This window comes from Symphalangus syndactylus, chromosome 10 (genome assembly GCF_028878055.3).
Source record: "Symphalangus syndactylus isolate Jambi chromosome 10, NHGRI_mSymSyn1-v2.1_pri, whole genome shotgun sequence".
NCBI classification, from domain to species: Eukaryota; Metazoa; Chordata; class Mammalia; order Primates; family Hylobatidae; genus Symphalangus; species Symphalangus syndactylus.
In genome coordinates, this window is record NC_072432.2 from 64132938 (window position 1) to 64152195 (window position 19258).

Sequence of the window (19258 nt, forward strand, 5' to 3'; positions counted from 1 at the left end):
TGGTACTGCAGTATATTTCCTTTGGGTTCAGGATCTCCTCAGTATTTTCCCTTCATGGTCGCCAGAAAGATGTTACCAGAAAGGGGTCCCAATTTAGACCCTAAATAAGGATTCTTGGATCTCAACAGAAATAATTCAGGGTCGGTCAACAATGCAAAGCGAAAGTAAGTTTGTTAAGAAAGCAAAGTGGTGAAAGAACAGCTACTCCACAGACAGAGTAGGACATTCCTTAAAGTAAGAGGAGGAACATGTTCACCCTAGGTACAATGCTTGTTTATGTATAAGACAAAAAAAGATCAAGGGGAGATGTGCTCTGCTACAAGAGTTTGTGACGAAGGTTTAATTTTCTTAATGACTATATTTTGCAAGAATTGATATTAGTATCTTTAAAGCAAAATTAGGAATGCTTCTGTCTAGATATTGGGATATCAGGAAACTCCTAAGTCTGGGTCTGTTTAGTACATGTTATCAGTCTGTTCCCTTAACTGTAAACTTCTAGAGGCTAGGAATACCTAACTTTCTGGGAATGCAGCCCAGCAAGTCCCAGCCTTATATTTTCTTAGCCCTCACTTAAGATGGAGTTACTCTAGTTTGAATACCTCTGACATATTTCCCCACTTCCTTTATAAGAGGACCCTTAATCCTAAGGGTGGCAGATAGACAAAGATCAGTCTTTTGTAACTTTCTTAGGCTGAACAGGGGTGATGATATTCGTGCCTAACTATTAGAGTCTCTTTTATTCAAGGTAGAGAGGAACTCAGTCAGAAAGCCTCGGTATGGTGAGGGTTGTTCATAAATTAGTCTCAGCAAAAGGTGAAGTCTGGAAAATTAATGTATCCAACTTAAGAAAGCATCGAGTAAGCTTGTCTTGCATTCCCACACAAAGAGTACAATTGCATATATTCCACAACAGCAAAGCAAAATAAGTAAAATCATCCTAAGTAAACTAAAAAGGAAGGCTTCTCAAGAACCGGGTAGTGGTTGGAACCAAGTTGATATAGGGTCAACTGGCAGTGCATCAATGGCAGATATATGAGTGTCTAGAGCTTTCATAGCCCGGGTAATATTATGTGAATAGTCTGGAGCATACACACAACATTTGTTTTTTGTTTGCTTGTTTGTTTGAGACGGAGTTTCACTCTTGTTGCCCAGGCTGGAATGCAATGGCGTGATCTTGGCTCACCACAAACTCCGCCTCCTGGGTTCAAGCGATTCTCCTGCCTCAGCCTCCCGAGTAGCTGGGATTACAGGCATGCACCATCACGCCTGGCTAATTTTGTGTTTTTAGTAGAGATGGGGTTTCTCCATGTTGGTCAGGCTGGCCTCAAACTCCCAACCTCAGGTGATCCGCCTACCATGGCCTCCCAAAGTTCTGGGATTACAGGCGTGAGCCACCGTGCCCAGCCCAACATTCAGTTTCGATCAAAGCACAAGTTCCCCCTTGGACTGCTGTTAAAATGTTCAAAGTCACATGGTTTTGTATGGCCACCTGCCTAATCTGAGAAGTTTCCTCAGTTAGGCGGGTAAGGGCATGGCGTGTACTATTGAAAGCTGCAGCCATGTGCTTGGCTAAGGCTTTAACGCATAACCTGATATTGATTATGGCTGCCAGTGGGGAAAATATAGCATCAGATAGAACCACCAAGAAGCCTGTTTTTGTTGCCCTATGGCGAGCCTTTACAGTATCCCAGTTGAACGGGAGAGAGTCCAATTTGCTGAGGATAAGTCCCAGGAGATAAGGACAACTTTCAAGTCCAACTATAAAGTAAATACAACCAGCCATGAGTTCCACAAGCCCATAACCATCCCCAAGGGGAAGGGTGGGCATCCATTTTTTGCAAATTGTGTTGCCATCCTACCCACATTTGGTCTGTTAAAATAAGGGTCTGATTACATTGTTGAGGTGGCAACCATCCCATATCACGGGTTTCAGTGTGGTGGTGACTATTAACGCACCTTTCAAAACATAGAGGTGTTTTGCCTGATACCTGTGCTTGAACAACTGTCATCCACCCAAGTCTATCACATACAGTATAACCTAAAGTCGAGGTGCTGTTTAGCTGTTTCCTAATTAGATGAAAAACGTGCCTTCTTGTCTCTCCATAAGTGAGGAAGGGGCTAAGGCCTGCGTGGCTATGGTACATGAGAAAAGAGGGACTATATTTATAATGCTCAGTTTCCCAATCATAATAAAATCCCCATAAAATTAGGTTTGCTGGTTGAATATGCCAGGGCAACCTGGAATTGAAGGAAAATGGCAATTCTCTACATAATCCAACAAACTGTTGGATTATATAGAGAGGCTACAGTCTGCCCACTTAGCAAATAAGTTACTCTTTGTGTGATTCCAGCTTATACCCCAAAATAGAATGCCAATCCACATCTTTATGCTACCCATCCCTTTTGTTTCTTTTGAACAGGAGCTGGAGGTCATGGGTTGGCCCATGGGAATAAGTGGGATCAGTCTTTTGTGTTCTGTTGGCCTGTGGGACTGTATAAGAGACAGGTTTCATTCGAGATAAGTGAACCCAGCTGTTTATTCCTAGAAGTTTAACTGCAGTTGGGGTACTAAGAAGAACTTGATAGGATCTGCTGGGGATCCTTCCTTTCAAGTTTTTAATAGGACCCAGTCTCCTGGCTGGGTTGTAACAATATTCTCTTCCTTAGTAGGGGAAGGGAGTCTTTGATTTCCACATTCAAGGAGCACCTTTTGCATTTGTCCTAAGTTGATTACATAATTTTGTACTTGAAAGTATCTATGTCTATCTGGAAGTCTGTAGTTAAGAAAGGCCTTCCATACATCATTTCAAAAGTGTTGCACTATAGATTTCTCTTGGGAACAGCTTGAACCCATAAAAAGACTACAGGCAATATAGATAGTCAGGTTTCTGATGTTTCCTGGCATAGTACTTTTTAAGTTTGGTTAGCTCTTTCTACTTTTTCTGAAGATGGTGGCATCCATACTAAATGAAGGAGGTACTTAATTCCTAGGGCCGAAGATATGTTCTGGGTAATTGTCACTGTGAAAGATGGGCCATTATTGTTTTGCAAGCTCTTAGACAGCCTAAATCTAGGAATTATTGCCTTTCATAGGAGATCAGAAACCTTGTCTTTTCAGACCAGGTAGGAAAAGCCTCAGTCCAATCAGTAAAGGATTGATGAATACTAATAAATATTTAAATCTTTTACATGGGGACATCTGAGCATAATCTACTAGTCAATCTTCACTGGCATACATTCCGCTATGCTGAACAGGCCTTACTAAAGGAGAAGGAAAAGGTTGGTTATTTGGGTTATTCCAGGCACAGAGTTCACAGGACTGAGTTACCTGCTTTACTGTTCCAAGTAAGTAAGCCTTTTCCTAAAAAAAGATGAGACATTGGCTGGGAGCAGTGGTTCATGCCTGTAATCCTAGCACTTTGGGTGGCCGAGGCGCATAGATCACCTGAGGTCAGGAGTTCGAGACCAGGCTGACCAACACAAAGAAACCCTGTCTTTACTAAAAATACAAAATTAGCCAGACGTGGTGGTGCATGCCTGTAATCCCAGCTACTCAGGAGGCTGAGGGAGGAGAATCACTTGAACCCAGGAGGTAGAGGTTGTGGTGAGCTGAGATTGTGCCATTGCACTACAACCTGGGCAACAAGAGTGAAACGCTGTCTCAAAAAAAAAAAAAAAAAAAAAAGAGAGAGAGAGACATTAATTGAAACAAGGAATCTCTTCCCAAATAAGTAGAGTCATGCAAATGCTTAACTGTTTTCTACTGATTAGCACCTGGTATCAATAATTTGTTGTTATTGATAAGTCAGCCAGAAGGATCTTGAATTAAACCCTGATCTTTAGCCCATTCTTATTCCTCTTTAGTATAACTTGGTTCTGTCATTACCAGGGCAGAGGGCACTAACATGCCTACAAGTCCAACTGGCTGCTTTAATGCAGCTGCCTTAGCTTCTGCATCTGCAAAGGAGTTTCCCTTAGCCACACTACAGTCTCCTTTTTGATGTCCTCTGCAATGGATTATAGCTACTTCCTTGGTCAGCAAAACAGCATCTAATAGATTTAAAATGTTTAAGTGATATTTCACAGGGGAACCCTTAGCATTTAGGAGTCCCCATTCCTTCCATGAGCATGAAGCAGCAGAATGGCATACATAGAATCAGTACAAATGTTAATTATTAAGTCATTTCCCAATTGCAGGGCTATTAATATGAGCTATTAATAATCGCAGGGCTATTAGCAAGAGCTATTCATTTTGCCTTTTGAGCTGAGGTAGAAGTTGGTGAGGCCTGAGACTTAATGACCTTGTGTTGACTGACAATGGCATACCCAGCTTTTCTGTGTCCCTGGTGCATAAAGCTACTTCCATCTATAAAACATTCTGCTTCAGGATTATTTAGAGGCTCATCATTTAAATCCGGCCAGCTGGAATAAACTTGCTCCATTACTTGTATACAAGAATGATATAGGGTGCTGGTGGGTTCAGGCAGATAGGTAGCTGGATTTAAAGTCTGGCATATCTTAAGGGTTACATGAGGAAAGTTTAGCAACAAAGCCTGATATTTCAACAAGTATCTCCTGTCATCTACTGGTGTTCTTTAGCTTCTAGGACTCCTTGTACTTGATGTGGGGTTAAAACTTCCAGATGTTGTCCTAAAGCCATTTTATTGACTTCATCTCCTAAAAGAGCAGTTGCTGCAACTGCCCTGAGGCATTCAGGTCATCCTGAAGTGACATGGTCTAATTGTTTAAAAAAATATATATCACTGGTTCGGGGATATCTCCTAGTTTCTGGATAAGGACACCCAGGGTGGTTCTTTGTTTCTTAGCCACATAAGAGAAAAATGGCTTATCAAAATTAGGGATCCCCAGGACTGGAGCTGATCCCAATTTTTCCTTGAAAGCATTAAAAGCTTGTTTACAATTGCTATTCCATTCTAAAGAATCTACATTTGCTCCTTTCAGGGCATCATACAAAGGCTTGACCCTATGCCCCAATCCTGACACCACTAGAAAAGCTCGCAGCTGCTTTCTAGTTTGGGGTTGTGGAATGCCCAAGATAGCTTCCTTTTCTTCTGGTACTATTGCCTGGGTGCCAGGGGTTAGGACATATCCTAAGTATTTAGCCTCTTGGGTTGAAACCTGGGCCCTCTGCTGTGAGACCCTATATCCATTAGCTCCCAGAAAATTTAGCAACTTAAAGGTATTTTCTTCCAAGTTTCTTTTGGTTGGGCTAGCAACCAACACATCATCCACATATTGAACAATAATGCCCTTATTTAAGTGTAACATCCTTAATTCTCTAGCCAATGTATTTCCAAACAGATAAGGGCTGCCCCTAAATACCTGGGGAAGAACTGTCCAAGTTCATTGATAAACCAAATGACTGTCAGGATCAATCCATTCAAAAGCCAAGATGAATTGTGAATCAGGGAGTACTGCAATGCAAAAAAAAAAAAAAGACATCTTTAATATCTAACTCTGTAAACCAGTTGGCATCCCCAGGGATGGGACCCAGGCTAATAGCATGTAGGGATTGGGCACTATAGGATGTATGGGAATGACAGCCTCATTGAAAGCTCGAAGTTCTTGACCAAATCTATGGTGTCCGTCTGGTTTTTTAACTGGTACGATTGGTGTATTACAATGAGACTCACAGAGGTTTAACAACCCAAATTGCAAAAACTTAGCTATTAATAGTTGGATCCCTCTTTGTGCCTCTAGCTTTAAGTGGTATTGTCTCTTCCAGGGGTACAGGACATCAGGTTTAAGTTGGATACAAATGGGGGGAACATTTAACACTTTGCCTGAAACCTCAGTGTCCCATACTATAGGATTTACTTGGGAAGTAGATGTTTCCCATTGTCTTTCCTCCCTTATCACAGGAAAGCAGAAGGAACAAACCCTCATCTGCCTTGTGATTTCCAAGAGATACCACTATTTGCAGCTGAGCCACCAAATCCCTTCCCAACAAGGGGGTGGGGCATTCAGGCATGAAAAGAAAGGCATGTGAGGAAACTAATGTCTCTGAAGAGCAGCTTAAAAGATAGGTAAAATGGCATGTATGAGCTTGTTCATCTATCCCTGTGACCACACAGTTTTGGGGTGATGGAAGCCCATTATAATGGGTCAAAACAGAGTAAGCAATTCCAAGTCCAAAAGGAAGTTAATATTCTTTTTCTTTTTTTTTTTTTTTTTGAGACTGAGTCTCACTCTGTCCCCCAGGCTGGAGTGCAGTGGTGCAATCTCGGCTCACTGCAACCTCCGACTCCCAGGTTCAAGTGATTCTCATGCCTCAGCCTCCTGAATAGCTGGAATTACAGGCACCTGTCATATACCTGGCTAGTTTCTGTATTTTTAGTAGAGAGAGTTTCACCATGTTGGCCAGGCTGGTCTCGAACTCCTGACCTCAGATGAGTCACCCACCTCAGCCTCCCAACATGCTGGAATTACAGGCATGAGCCACTGCACCCAATCCAAAAGTTAATATTCTTACCTGCCACTTCAAGTGTTACCTATGGCTCCTCTGGAGATAAGTTCCATTGTCCAACAGGAGATGAGGCAGAAGGTCTCTCGGGCTTGCTTGGCTATTCCAGCCATCATTGGTTCAGGTGCCGATGGCTCCCTTTCAAGCGCTGGGCATTTCCTCTTCCAATGTCCAGTTTTTTTTACAATGCACACACTGATTTATGCCAAAGGCATCGTGACTTGGATGCCCAGTTTTATGTTTTCCACCTTTTCACTTCCCTTGTTCAGGCTAAGAACCAGGAGGGCAATCCCACGTGGGAGATGAGCTTAAGGCTGCAGCCAAGAGCTGCACCTTTTGGGAGGTCCGTTTTACTCTTTCTGCTTCCTATGTTCTACCCCTGTTATTAAAAACTAAAAATGCCATATTCAAAAGCCTGCGGAGAGACTTCTTCAGCACCACAACCAAGGAGGGATATGATAGGCCGCCGGTGGATATAACTCCTTTAAAAGAAAGGAAATTAACTTTTGATACCCATGCATTGGTTCAGGACTTGGAAACTCATGGATTTGACAAAACACAAGCAGAAACAATAGTATCAGCATTAACTACTTTATCAAATGTCAGCCCGGATACTACCTATAAAGAGATGGTCACTCAAGCTCAATAGAAAATAACAGTACAACAACTAATGGCTCATTTGGACGCTATCAGGAGAAACATGGTCATCCTGGAGAAAAGTGAATTCGCAAATCTCAGAGCAGAGAATGAGAAAATGAAAATTGAATTAGACCAAGTTAAGCAACAACTAATACATGAAACCAGTTGAATCAGAGCAGATAATAAACTGGATATCAGCCTAGAAAGGAGCAGAGTAACAGATATGTTTACAGATCAAGAAAAGCAACTTATGGAAGCAACTACAGAATTTACAAAAAAAGGATACCCAAACCAAAAGTGTTATTTCAGAGACCAGTAATAAAATTGATGCAGAAATTGCTTCCTTAAAAACACTGATGGAGCCTAACAAACTTGAGATAATTCGTTATCTTGCAGCCTTGGTGTTTATTTGCCTGGCAATAGCATTGGGATTTTATAGATTCTGGAAGTAGTATTAATGCTCTTACTGCTATGTCTATTGGCTTCTTAGAACACCAAACCAGGAGAGATTGACTTTGAACATTATTGTAGCAAATATTTACTACACGAGATTATTCAAAGTATATACGGACTAAAAGAGGAAGTGTTTTAGAATGGGAAGAGATATTTTGTCTTTATTGTGTGTGAGTGTGTGTGTGTGTGTGAGTGTGTGTGTGTGTGTGTGTCTTTTTTATATTGAAAAGCTGTCATTCAAACCTGGTTTATTTGAGATAGAAGGGCATTTTCTCCTTTTGATAGTTCATAGAAATTAACCCAGAGTTTTCTTGTGTTTGCTTGATCAGTTCTGTAAATCATACAGGATTTTGTTGGTATTGACTGAATATTTGAAAACTGTTCCCTAGCCTACATACTTATTACTGAATTAACTTCCCTGATAACCATCGCATAGTTACATTTTTCTATAAAATAAAAGATTATTACAACAACAACAACAACAACAACAACAAAAGCTGATCCATAGGGGTCTGGGGACCCATAGCTGCTTTTTGTAGTTTCATACGGATATCAGGGTCAGACTGGGTTATAAAATGTACTCCCAAAAGGGTTTGTCCTTTTTTTTGAGTCAGAATTAGTGTTAGTACACTTCCTAATTGCCTCAACTAAATACCCGTGAAGCAAAGCTGGATTCTTATCTTTTCCCTGAGAAACTTCCTTAATCTTTTCATAGTTAATAGGCTTTTTCATACACTTCTTCATCCCTTCCAACAAACAAGAGACCATATGAACGCTCCTCCACAAGTCCTCACTGCCCCTTTGATGATAGTTCCATTCCAGATCCTGATCTGGAACTGCTGCATCTCCTGCCTGATATATATTATGGTTAGGGCTATGAGCCAATATCTCATCTGTGTGGCTCCTAGCTGTCCCCAAAATGTAATGTTTCTCTCCCACTGTACAACACAGAGACAACCAACATGCAGATTCTGCCAAGTCAAACTATAGGTCAGAGTTAATTTCTCAAACTCATCTATGAATTTTCCTGGATCTTCAGAGAAATGACCAAGCTTTTTTTTACATAGAGTCAAATCAGACATAGAAAACGGGACATGTACTCTTACAATGCCTTCTTCCCCATTAGCCACCTCTCCAGGTGGACAAACACTTCCTTTTGGAGGTCGATAAGGGGCTCCACTACAAGTAGTACCCACAAGGCTAGGTTCCTCAGGGATTGGTTGGTATAGAGTGGGACTAGATGGGTAAGGAGGAAGGGATGAAGAGTTCTCAGCAGAACTTTCAGGTGGACAGAGGGGAGAATGCACTGACACATCTGAACCTTCATAGCTGAAAGAAGGAGGTTCTGCTCCACCAAAAAGTGTCTGCTGGCCTGTGGGGGCTTGCATCAAGAGATTGTCTAGTATGTCTAGTTCTTTTTCTTCCTTTCCTTTCATCAAACATGCACATGCCTGTTGCAGGGTTTTATCCTGACTGAGGAGCAAAAATGCTTGGACACATGGTATTTCATCCCATGTTTCATCTCACTTACAAAGCAAATCAGGTTAAAATATAATATAATATTATATTATTATAGTATATTATATACTATAATACTAAATACTACATGTTTAATTATATACTATAATATTAAAGGCTGTACTTCCAATAGGAGACCATTTCTTTTGTTTTTCCAAATAATACATAGGCCAAACAGTATTACATAGAAACAGCAATTCACCAATTTTCTCCTTAATCCCATTTATTTTAAACTGATCTCAGTGTTCAAGGATACAGCCTAGTGATAAGTCCTTTGGGATCAATGTCATGGTTCCCATGAAGGAGGCAGGCGATGTTGAAAGAAAAGTTCCAAACCAGTGAGATTGTATTGCCACTGGCCAAGTTCCACTAAAAAGGATAGGAAAGGTTTTTAAGGCCAGCTGCATTAATGAGGAGATCGCTGCTGAAAATTGAATTATCTTATCCACACTAGCCAAATAATATAAATGAGCTGAGCCACAGCTTAGATAAACCACAACATAGAACCCAATGAAAGAAATGTCAAATAAGGCAAAGGAAATGAAGGGGATTTAGATGGAAATGACCAGAGCAAGTAGGCTCTGGGCAATAGTTGCAGTGTGGATTGGACAAGCAAAGCCGATTTGCCTGAATTTTGAAAAGATAAGAAGTGTTTTTAGTGTGCAAATGAAACAAAACAGCAAGGAGAAAGGTCCCCTGATTTCCATCCTAGGGCTTCTCAATCACGCCTAGTGATTGCAACAAAACGTAACCACATTTATGTAATCTTATTGCTTAAATACCAAATCTTTATCAGCAATTTTAGAGAAAGTTAAAATCTCTAAAATCAGTTAAGTGAAGCCTCCTGAAAATGACAGTGAAGCAGAGACAGTACCCAAAAAATGGATTCATGCTGCAAAGAGGACAAGGCAGATAAATACAAACAGCATAGCAGTTAACATCCCCTGATGCCAAACCTATTCTTAGCCAAGAGGAACTTTACTGAGAGGGCCCTTTAACCCCATAAATCTTAGGAAGGACTCTAACCTCCAAAGTTGGGCCTGAAACCCAGGTTCTGTCAAGTGTCCTTGCCTTTTATTAAGAGGAACCTTTAATCCTCTCTGTCAGGAGAGACCCTAACTCCCCAAAGTTGGGCCTCTAACCCAATCCCATCCTTTACCCGGATACTCCACTGCTTACCCAAAGTCAGCTAATTGGTACTGCAGTCTATTTCCTTTGGGTCAAGGTTCTTCTTAGTATTGTCCCTTCATGGTCGCCAGAAAGATGTTACCAGAAAGGGGTCCCAATCCAGACCCCAAGAGAGGGTTCTTGGATCTTGGGCAGAAAGAGTTCAGGGTGAGTCCACAGAGCAAAGTGAAAGCAAGTTTTGCAAGAAAGTCGTATAAGAACAGCTACTCCACAGGCAGAGTAGGGTGTTCCCAAAAGTAAGAGGAGGAACGTGTTCACCCTAGGTACAATGCTTGTTTATGTATAGGAGAAAAAGAGATCACGGGGAAACGTGCTCTGCTACAAGAGTTTGTGATAAAGAATTAATATTCTTAATGATCATATTTTGCAAGAATTGATATTGGCATCTTTAAAGCAAAATTAGGAATGCTTCTGTTCTCGAGATAATGGGATATCAGGAAACTCCTAATTCTGATCTGTTTAGTAAATATTATCAATCTGTTCTCTTAACTGTAAACATCTAGAGGCTAGGAATCCCTAACTTTCTGGAAATGCAGCCCAGTAGGTCCCAGGCTTATTTTTCCTAGCCCTCACTTAAGGCAGAGTCACTTTGGTTGGAATGCCTCTGACAATGTTACTGTGGGAGCTACAGAAGGAGAGGAGGTGACGTGTCTAACACTAATTCTGTCATCGTGAGTCCTTCTTTGTGAGTCCTCCTGAGTCACCATGTCAGGTGTTCCAGAAGTAACTGGAGAGACGTTGAGGGATGGTGGAGATGTCAGACCCGCAATAGCACAGTGGGGGCAATTCAGAAAAACAGATCACATTGTTTGTCTTTCCTGGCTACCCATATAAATAATAAAGAAAAAGGCCTATCCTGTCTTCACCAGTGATGCTCCACTGCATATCTCCTCCACTCACCAATGAGTTCAATAGTTGCAATGGACAACAGCTTTGCAATTTTAGCTGCCTGTTACAATGCCTCTCTTCCTGAGGGCTTTCTCCAACTGGTGGTGGGAAAGCAGGCTAGGCAGACAGAGCTCACAGGCAGGATGGCCTGTGATTTCATACCCTTAGAGGATGGACAGAAGTTAATGGATGAATATTCAATTTTCCCAGTCTCTCGGTTAGATAATTCTAGAAGTTTCTTTCTCTTTTTCTCTCTTCATACATTTCTATATAAATTTTAAATATTTTATATTAGAATAAAATAGAGAATAAAAATAGAATAAAATAAATATATAAATATATAAAATGTTCCACTTCTCTCTTCATTATGATTATACCTTCTTTTAACCCCCTGAGCATATTTGTTATAACTATTTTAAAATTCTTGTCCACTAGTTTATCATTTTGTCATGCCTGATTTTATATTGACTTGATTTTGTTTTACTTATCATGGCTTATGCTGATTTCTGCAGGAAATTTTGAATCTTCGGTTGCTGAGTGTCAATATTTGTTTTCCTTCTTTAGAGTCTTGGGTTTTGTTCTGTCAAGTGGTTAAGTCACTAGGGCATCAGCTTTATCTATTTGAGGCTTATTGTTGAGCTTTGTTAGGGTGGTCTAGAAACGTTCTTCACTCTAGGGTTTGTTTAGCTGTACTACTAAGTCATGTCCTTCCCGTGCCTTTAGTGATGCCCTGAGTGCTCACAAGTTCTCTTCTTTCTGATAGGCCAGACCTCAAATATCTCCCCACTCCATGTTAGGTCTGAGATTTGCTCAGCTGACAATTTTCTGGTTACTCTTTGCTTGACTTATGGAGTTTCATCCTATGCATAAGTGACTTAATATTGATCAAACAGATCCAATGGGATCTCAATGCAGATTTCTGGAGCTCAGGTTTCCTTCCTCAAACTCTTTTCCTCAACTTCTAGACACCCTAGTTATCCTCTATTCAAATCTGTGCTCCCTCAACTCAGCAAGGCTACCATGGTCTAATTTGGATCTCTCCTCCTGCACCACTGGAATTGCACCAGCAAAAAATCCAGGGTGTTCATCGACCTCACCTTGTTTATTTCCTTTACTCAGGGATTGTAATCTTTCCCTGTTTGTTGTCTAATGTGTAAAAGGAGTTGCTTGCTTCATATATTCTTTGGGTTTTCTAGTTCTTTAAGACAGGAAGTTAAAACTTCCGTTTTACTTCAATATGACTCGAAATTGAAGTCTTAGAGGGACAATTCTGAGGAACATTTTACAAGGTTTGTGTAAGACTCCAGGCAAGGTTGAGCTCTGATTGCCCACAGTGATATCTCATTCATTACATACCCTTTATTAGATTTTTTCTCTTCCCTATTCCACATTCCCCCACTTCCTCACTCCTCTCTATAATCATCTCCAAGGCAAACTGCACTTAAGTCTTTGTGTTAGACTCAGTTTTGGGGGAGCCTGAACATAGACAATTGGGCCCCCCAGAAATTATACCTCACAGCAAAGGCTTATGACTTCTATTTTATTATTTATTTATTTATTTATATTTTTATTATACTTTAAGTTCTGTGGCACATGTGCGGAACGTGCAGGTTTGTTACATAGGTATACGTGTGCCATGGTGGTTTGCTGCACCCATCAACCCATCATCTACATTAGGTATTTCTCTTAATGCTATCCATCCCCAAGCCCCAACCCCCAACAGGCCCCAGTGTGTGATGTTCCCCCTCCCCCATGGCCATGTGTTCTCATTTTTCAACTACCACTTATGAGTGAGAACATGTGGTGTTTGTTTTTCTGTTTTTGTGTCAGTTTGCTGAGAATGATGATTTCCAGCTTCTTTCATGTCCCTGCAAAGGACATGAACTCATCCTTTTTTATGGCTGCATAGTATTCCATGGTGTATATGTGCCACATTTTCTTTATCCAGTCTATCATTGATGGGAATTTGGGTTGGTTCCAAGTCTTTGCTACTGTGAACAGCAATAAACATACTTATGCATGTGTCTTTATAGTAGAATGATTTATAATCCTTTGGGTATATACCCAGTAATGGGGTTGCTGGGCCAAACGCGACTACTATTTTACCAAGGAGAACCAGGAGGAAAGAAAATGAGAAATGAGGCAGAAAAAAATGAAAGCCCATAATAGGAGAGAGCATAACCACACTGGCCATTGCTGCACACAACTGAGTTCTTGACCTCACAAAGGGGCTGTTGTGAGTGTGAATTCTTCTGCAGAAACTGTGTAACCAACTCAAACCAAGGACTTATAGTTGCTGTGTTTACAGGAGAGCCATAAATCACCCTAATAGCAGGGCATCAGCCTCTGATTTGTATTCCTTGGCTATACTTAATATTAAAACCTGGAATCTAAATTCATAAGGGCCTCAAGTGGGGGTAAGAGAGTCTACCAAACTACATGCTGGACCTCATTTTGACCTGTGAAGAGGTTAGTACTCCTACCATCATTTTTGTCCTCCATATTAGAAGTGGTAAATCTTTTCTTTTATAGGTGTAAGTTAGTTATAATTGTTCCTGCTGCTTTCAACAATCCCCTAAAAATGAAGCCAGATTGTATGGAGAGGAACAAACCAAGGGTTAAGGCCAGACACTGACCCCTTGATAGCCAGACAGGAATTTGGTTCAAAACTTGAGATCACACATGAAAAAACAGTCTTCTCCTTTTATAAATGGAACTGTGAAGGCTCAGAGACCACCAAAGAGTTACCAAATGTCACAGAACTATTTTATTACAAAATTGGTCTAGAACTCAGTTTTCTGATGTTTAATACAGGGAGACTTTCATTAGAAGTAGATTATTTTCGTGACTGCTAAAGATTGTTAGCTTGAATTTTGGTTGTAGGATTGGCTTTCTAAAATTTGTAGAACCAGCGTCAGGGTACTAATTAATAGCTAATAGCCATTCATACCATGAGCTCCTTTAGGACGGTCTAAAGAAAATAATGCACATTGCAGTCAAACAATTCAAGGATAAAATGGGTTAGTCCACTTGATATGGTTTGGCTCTGTGTTCTCTCCCAAATCTCATGTCGAGTTGTGATCCTCAGTGTTGGAAGAGGGTCCTAATGGGAGGTGTTTGGATCATGGAGGCAGAGTTCCCCCTTGCTGTCCTCATGATAGTGAGTGAGTCCTCATGAGATCTGGTGGTTTAAAAGGGTGTGTCCCTTCTCCCTTCACTCTCTCACTTCCTCCTGCTCTCACCACGTAAGACGTGCTTGCTTCCCCTTTGCCATTTGCCATGATTGTAGCTTTCCTGAGTCCTCCCCCACCATGCCTCCTGTACAGCTTGTGGAACTATGTGTCAGTTAAACCTCTTTTCTTCATAAATTATCTAGTCTCAGGTAGTTCTTTACAGCAGTGTGAGAACAGACTAATATACCGTTTTATTTGACTTGCTACTTTATTAGTTATCTATTGTCTCTGCAAAATGCAGTCTGTTAAAACAACCACCATTTTATTCTGACTCATGACTCTGAAGGTCATCAGTTTGGGCTAGGTGATGAAACAACTTTGGGATCAGCTGAGTGGTTCTTCAGATGGTGTCTCCTGGGGTCACTCATGGGGCTGTAGTCAGTTTGTTGGTGACTTGCTTGGGGCTGCCTCACTCACGTGCCTGGTTGTTGATATTACCCATTTCCTGGTCCTAGTGTCTCTAGCAGATGAGCTTGGCAGCAGCATTCTAACAGGGCAGGAGAGAAACTCCTAGGCTTCTTGCCTTGTTCACCTGGAACATCTACTACATCACTTTTAAAGTATCCTAGTGTCAAAGCACGTCATAAAGTCAGCACAGAATCAAGGGGGTTGGAAAATAGATTCTCCCTCTTAAAGTGAGGAGCTGCTAAGCATGCATAGCTATTTTTAATCTTTCATCTTTGTCATATTTTATTGTCTTGTTTGTAAGTTAGAAACACCCCTTGCAAAATTTCCAGATAACTTACGAAAAGTCATAGAGCAATGTTAGCACGAAGGAGAGTAAAATAAAAAAAAATTGTTATTATGATTGGGTCTCAGTATAGATAAATATTTTAAATAATAAAACATCTTTATTTACTTTTTATTATCATGGTAGTACATGTACACAGTGTTAGCACAAAATTCTATCACCTTTACTTTGTACAGAAAGAAAATGAGATTCAACGGAATCAGGGCTGTCTCTGAGTAATACTTCTAGTTTATTTTCTACTTCTTGATTTGTACAAAGGCCAAGATCTGGTCAGTCAATTGAAGGTTGTCAGGTTATTACAACATCTCCTTTTCAGACTGAAATAGATTGTTTTCCCTTCTTAACATGTCTGGATCTTCTTTGTGCCACTTTGTGCATTTCTCTATCCCAAATTCATATCAGCCTTTTTAATAAAAATAATAATGAGTTTCTTGTTGTCTTTTCACAAGTTCAGTGTTACCTCTCCAGTAAAGTCTTCCCTGACTCCCCTGGGGAAGTTCTTCCTCCTCCTTCCCTCCACAGTGTCTCAGATATACACCTATTATAATACAGATCACCTCTAAATTAATCTGTTGACCTGTCTGTCTGTCAATACAGTTAACAGCAGAAATTAACTTTTTTAATCTTCAAATACCTAGCATCAAGCAAAAGCTCTGGCAAGAAATAAATGCACAATGAGAATTAGCCAAAAAAAAAAAAAAGTTACTATTTAGGCTAGTTTTACCTTTAGACTGTATCAACCCTCTAGTTATCACCAATTCTTCAGTTAAATGCTGTTATGGGCTGAATTATGTTCCACTCAAATTTATACACTGAGATCCTAACCCCCAGTACTTCAGAATGTGACCTTATATTGTAGGAGGTCCTTAAAGCGGGAATCCAGTTAAATTGAGGTTATTAGGGTAAACTGCTAATTCAATATGATGGGTGCTCCTATTAAGAGGAAATTTGGAGACAGACACGCATACAAGCAGAACATTATGTAAACATAAAGATGACCACCTACTAAGCAAGTAGAGCTGCATGGATCAACTCCTTCTCTCACAGTCCTAAGGAAGAAACAACCTGTCAAACCTTGATTTTGAAATTCCAGCTTCCAGACCTGTAAGATAAAAACGTTCTGTTATTTAAGCCACTCACTCTGTGGTACATTGTTATGGTAGCACTAGAAAACTAGTTCAAATATTTGACTGTTTGATTTGTTAATGCCACTATGGAATAATTAAGGTCATTTATGAAACTGTTTAAAAAATAAAATTAAAGCTCATAGTTCACTGTTAATTAATTAAGCTTGAAGCCCACGGAAACTGCTATCTTCAAACAATAAGTAAGTTGTAGTTTGCAAGTCTTGACAGGAAAAAAGTTATACTCTGAACTCAATTTTTTCTGCAGTATATCTAGGCTGTGCAAGTAGACTTAGTTTGAAAAATTCTATTAAGACTTTAAATGGAATTACGCAAATAGGTACAAAATTCAAAAGCAAATAATTGCTGAAGAAAAGCATCTTAATTCCCTATTTTGTATGAACATGTCCTTGGTAAAGACGCACAGACATTCTCAAGACTCCATTCTGTAAGTCACCATTAACTGCAACTAAGATTGACTCTTTCACAATTACGCAGTTTCACGGCAGGAAATAATAGATTCATTTCTTTATTTAACAAGTGCATCTCATTGTGCCCCAAAAGCCCCAATTAAAACAAAGTTTGAAAAACAAAATCAGCTTCTTTATTGGCTTGTGAGCGACAAGTATACCACTTGATCAACTTCACCTTTTATTCTTTAGAGGGGAGAGAGAATACAAGGAGAGCAATAAAACAGTCTCAGGGTTGCAGAGAGCACGTGCAAGTGGGCTGCAGTGTTGATTCCACCATCCAGATCAGGATGAAGATTAAGGACAGACATGGGTACTCAGAACTCACCAGCACTCCTCCTGCTGGCTGTCCTTGTTCTCTGCATGTTTGGTAAGCCAACTATGGCTTTTATCTTTTCCTTCTAGGGTCTGGAAAAACTCAGAAAAGGTTCCAGATGTAATGAGATTATATTTAACAATTAAACAAAATATAGAAACTGTGAAATTAAAATGTAAGCAGATCTATATGGTATTTAGATTGTGGAGTGTCAAAAATTTATTGTTGAGTCAAATAAAAACGTGTTTACGGCCAGGAGCGGTGGCTCACGCCTGCAATCCCAGCACTTTGGGAAGCCGAGGTGGGCGGATCACCTGACGTCAGGATTTCGAGACCCGCCTGGCTAACATGGTGAAACCCCATTTCTACTAAAAATACACAAAATTAGCTGGATGTTGTGGCGCAAGCCTGTAATCCCAGCTACTGGGGTGGCTGAGGCAGGAGAATCGCTTGAACCCGGGAGGCAGAAGTTACAGTGAGCTGAGATCGTGCCGTTGCACTCCAGCTTGGGCAACGAGAAAAACTCCGTCTAAAAAAAAAAAAAAAACCAGATGTTTACCTTCCTAGAAATATCTGGCTGCGCGGCCGGGCACGGTGGCTCACGCCTGTAATCCCAGCAATTTGGGAGGCCGAGGCGGGTGGATCACCTGAGGTCAGGAGTTTGAGAGCAGCCTGACCAACATGGTGAAACCCCGTCTGTACTAAAAATACAAAAATTAGCCAGGCATGGTGGCTCATGCCTGTAATCCCAGCTACTCGGGAGGCTGAGGCAGGAGAATCACTTGAACCTAGGAGGCACAGGATGCAGTGAGCCTAGATCTAGCCATTGCACTCCAGCCTAGGCAACAAGAGGGAAACTCCGTCTCAAAAAAAAAAAAAAAAAAAAAAGAAATATCTGGCTGCAAGAGTTGTGCTTTTCTTGTTATAGGCGATAGTAGGAAGATTACTGAAAATAGGTTTAGGGTGTTTGCTTTAATGATGGTAGGCAGATAGAAATTGCTACATTCAATTGATAAAATTTACATATAATCTTTATTTTTTCAACTTTTCATAGAAAGGATCAAGTTAATTTTTGCCATTAAGAAAGTTATTGACCATGCAGATTAATACTTTTAAGCAATTAATTATTGGTTTAGTATATCTACCAGTTTTTCAAATATAATAGATGCTCAGTAAGTATTTGTTGATCAGGATGATAGCATATAATTAGGTTTGTGTAACTTTCTCCCTCAATATTTCTGAATTTGTAAATCCAGTTGAGTGTCCTGCTACATTGATTTCAAATTTCAAGTAAGTGTTATGGCTACCTTTGTTCTCACTCAGGGCGTTTCTATTCCTTTCTCACACAGCTGATTCCTCTGAGAGTCGAGAGTTGTGATGTGAGTGTATTCAGATATATTCTGACTTTATTTCTTCCCAACTTATTACAAATTTTCAGTTGATACATGAAGGTGCTTTGTACAGCAGAAAATAAATCATGTAAGTAGCGAAGATGTTGGGGAGTGTGGAAGCCTCTAGCACTGTGATTTTCAAAGCTGGCATTTCTTCACAAAGAATGCCAAGCTGAGAGTGTAGGAAACCTAGCCTCTAGACACGATTCCTGCACAATGTGGGAAAATAATTGCCCAGTCTTTTTGTTCTCATTCCTGAAAACATCCTGTACTCTCTCCAAAAAAAAAAAAAAAAGTGGGGGGGCTTTCAAATTGAAACATAGGGGGTGAATTCTTTTGAGTGGAGTTAACCTTGTAGTAAGTGAACATGTACAATAAGCAAAGATACACATTCATCAGTAAGAATACATGGATAATTCAATAAATTCAATATGGCCTGATGGCCCTGGAGACAAATTTTCTGAGGCATAAGCCTGCAAATATAGAGCTTAGAGACTACAGGAAACAATTTGGCATTTTATTAAACTTTTTTTACTGTAAACTATGTAATACAGACTGTTTCAGTTGTTCATTGCTAGGTAACAAATTACCACAACTTAGTGGTTTAAAATTAACCCACGTAATATTTCACAGTTTTGTAGATTAGCTGTCTAGGTGACTTGACCAGGTTCTCTGCTTGGGATTTCATACAGCTAAAATCGAGGTGTCAGTAGGGCCAAGCTCTCATTTGAAGGCTCTAGGGATGAATCCACTCCCAGTTCAGGTTGTTGGTAGAATTCAGTTCTTTTCAGTATAGGACTGAG

The 19258-nt window shown here is 40.3% G+C and overlaps 1 pseudogene; it reads left to right on the plus strand.

Moving 5' to 3' along the window:
• The first annotated feature begins 6919 nt into the window (after positions 1–6919).
• On the plus strand, positions 6920–7623 carry LOC129492251 (coiled-coil domain-containing protein 90B, mitochondrial-like; annotated as a pseudogene).
• Positions 7624–19258: the final 11635 nt, after the last annotated feature.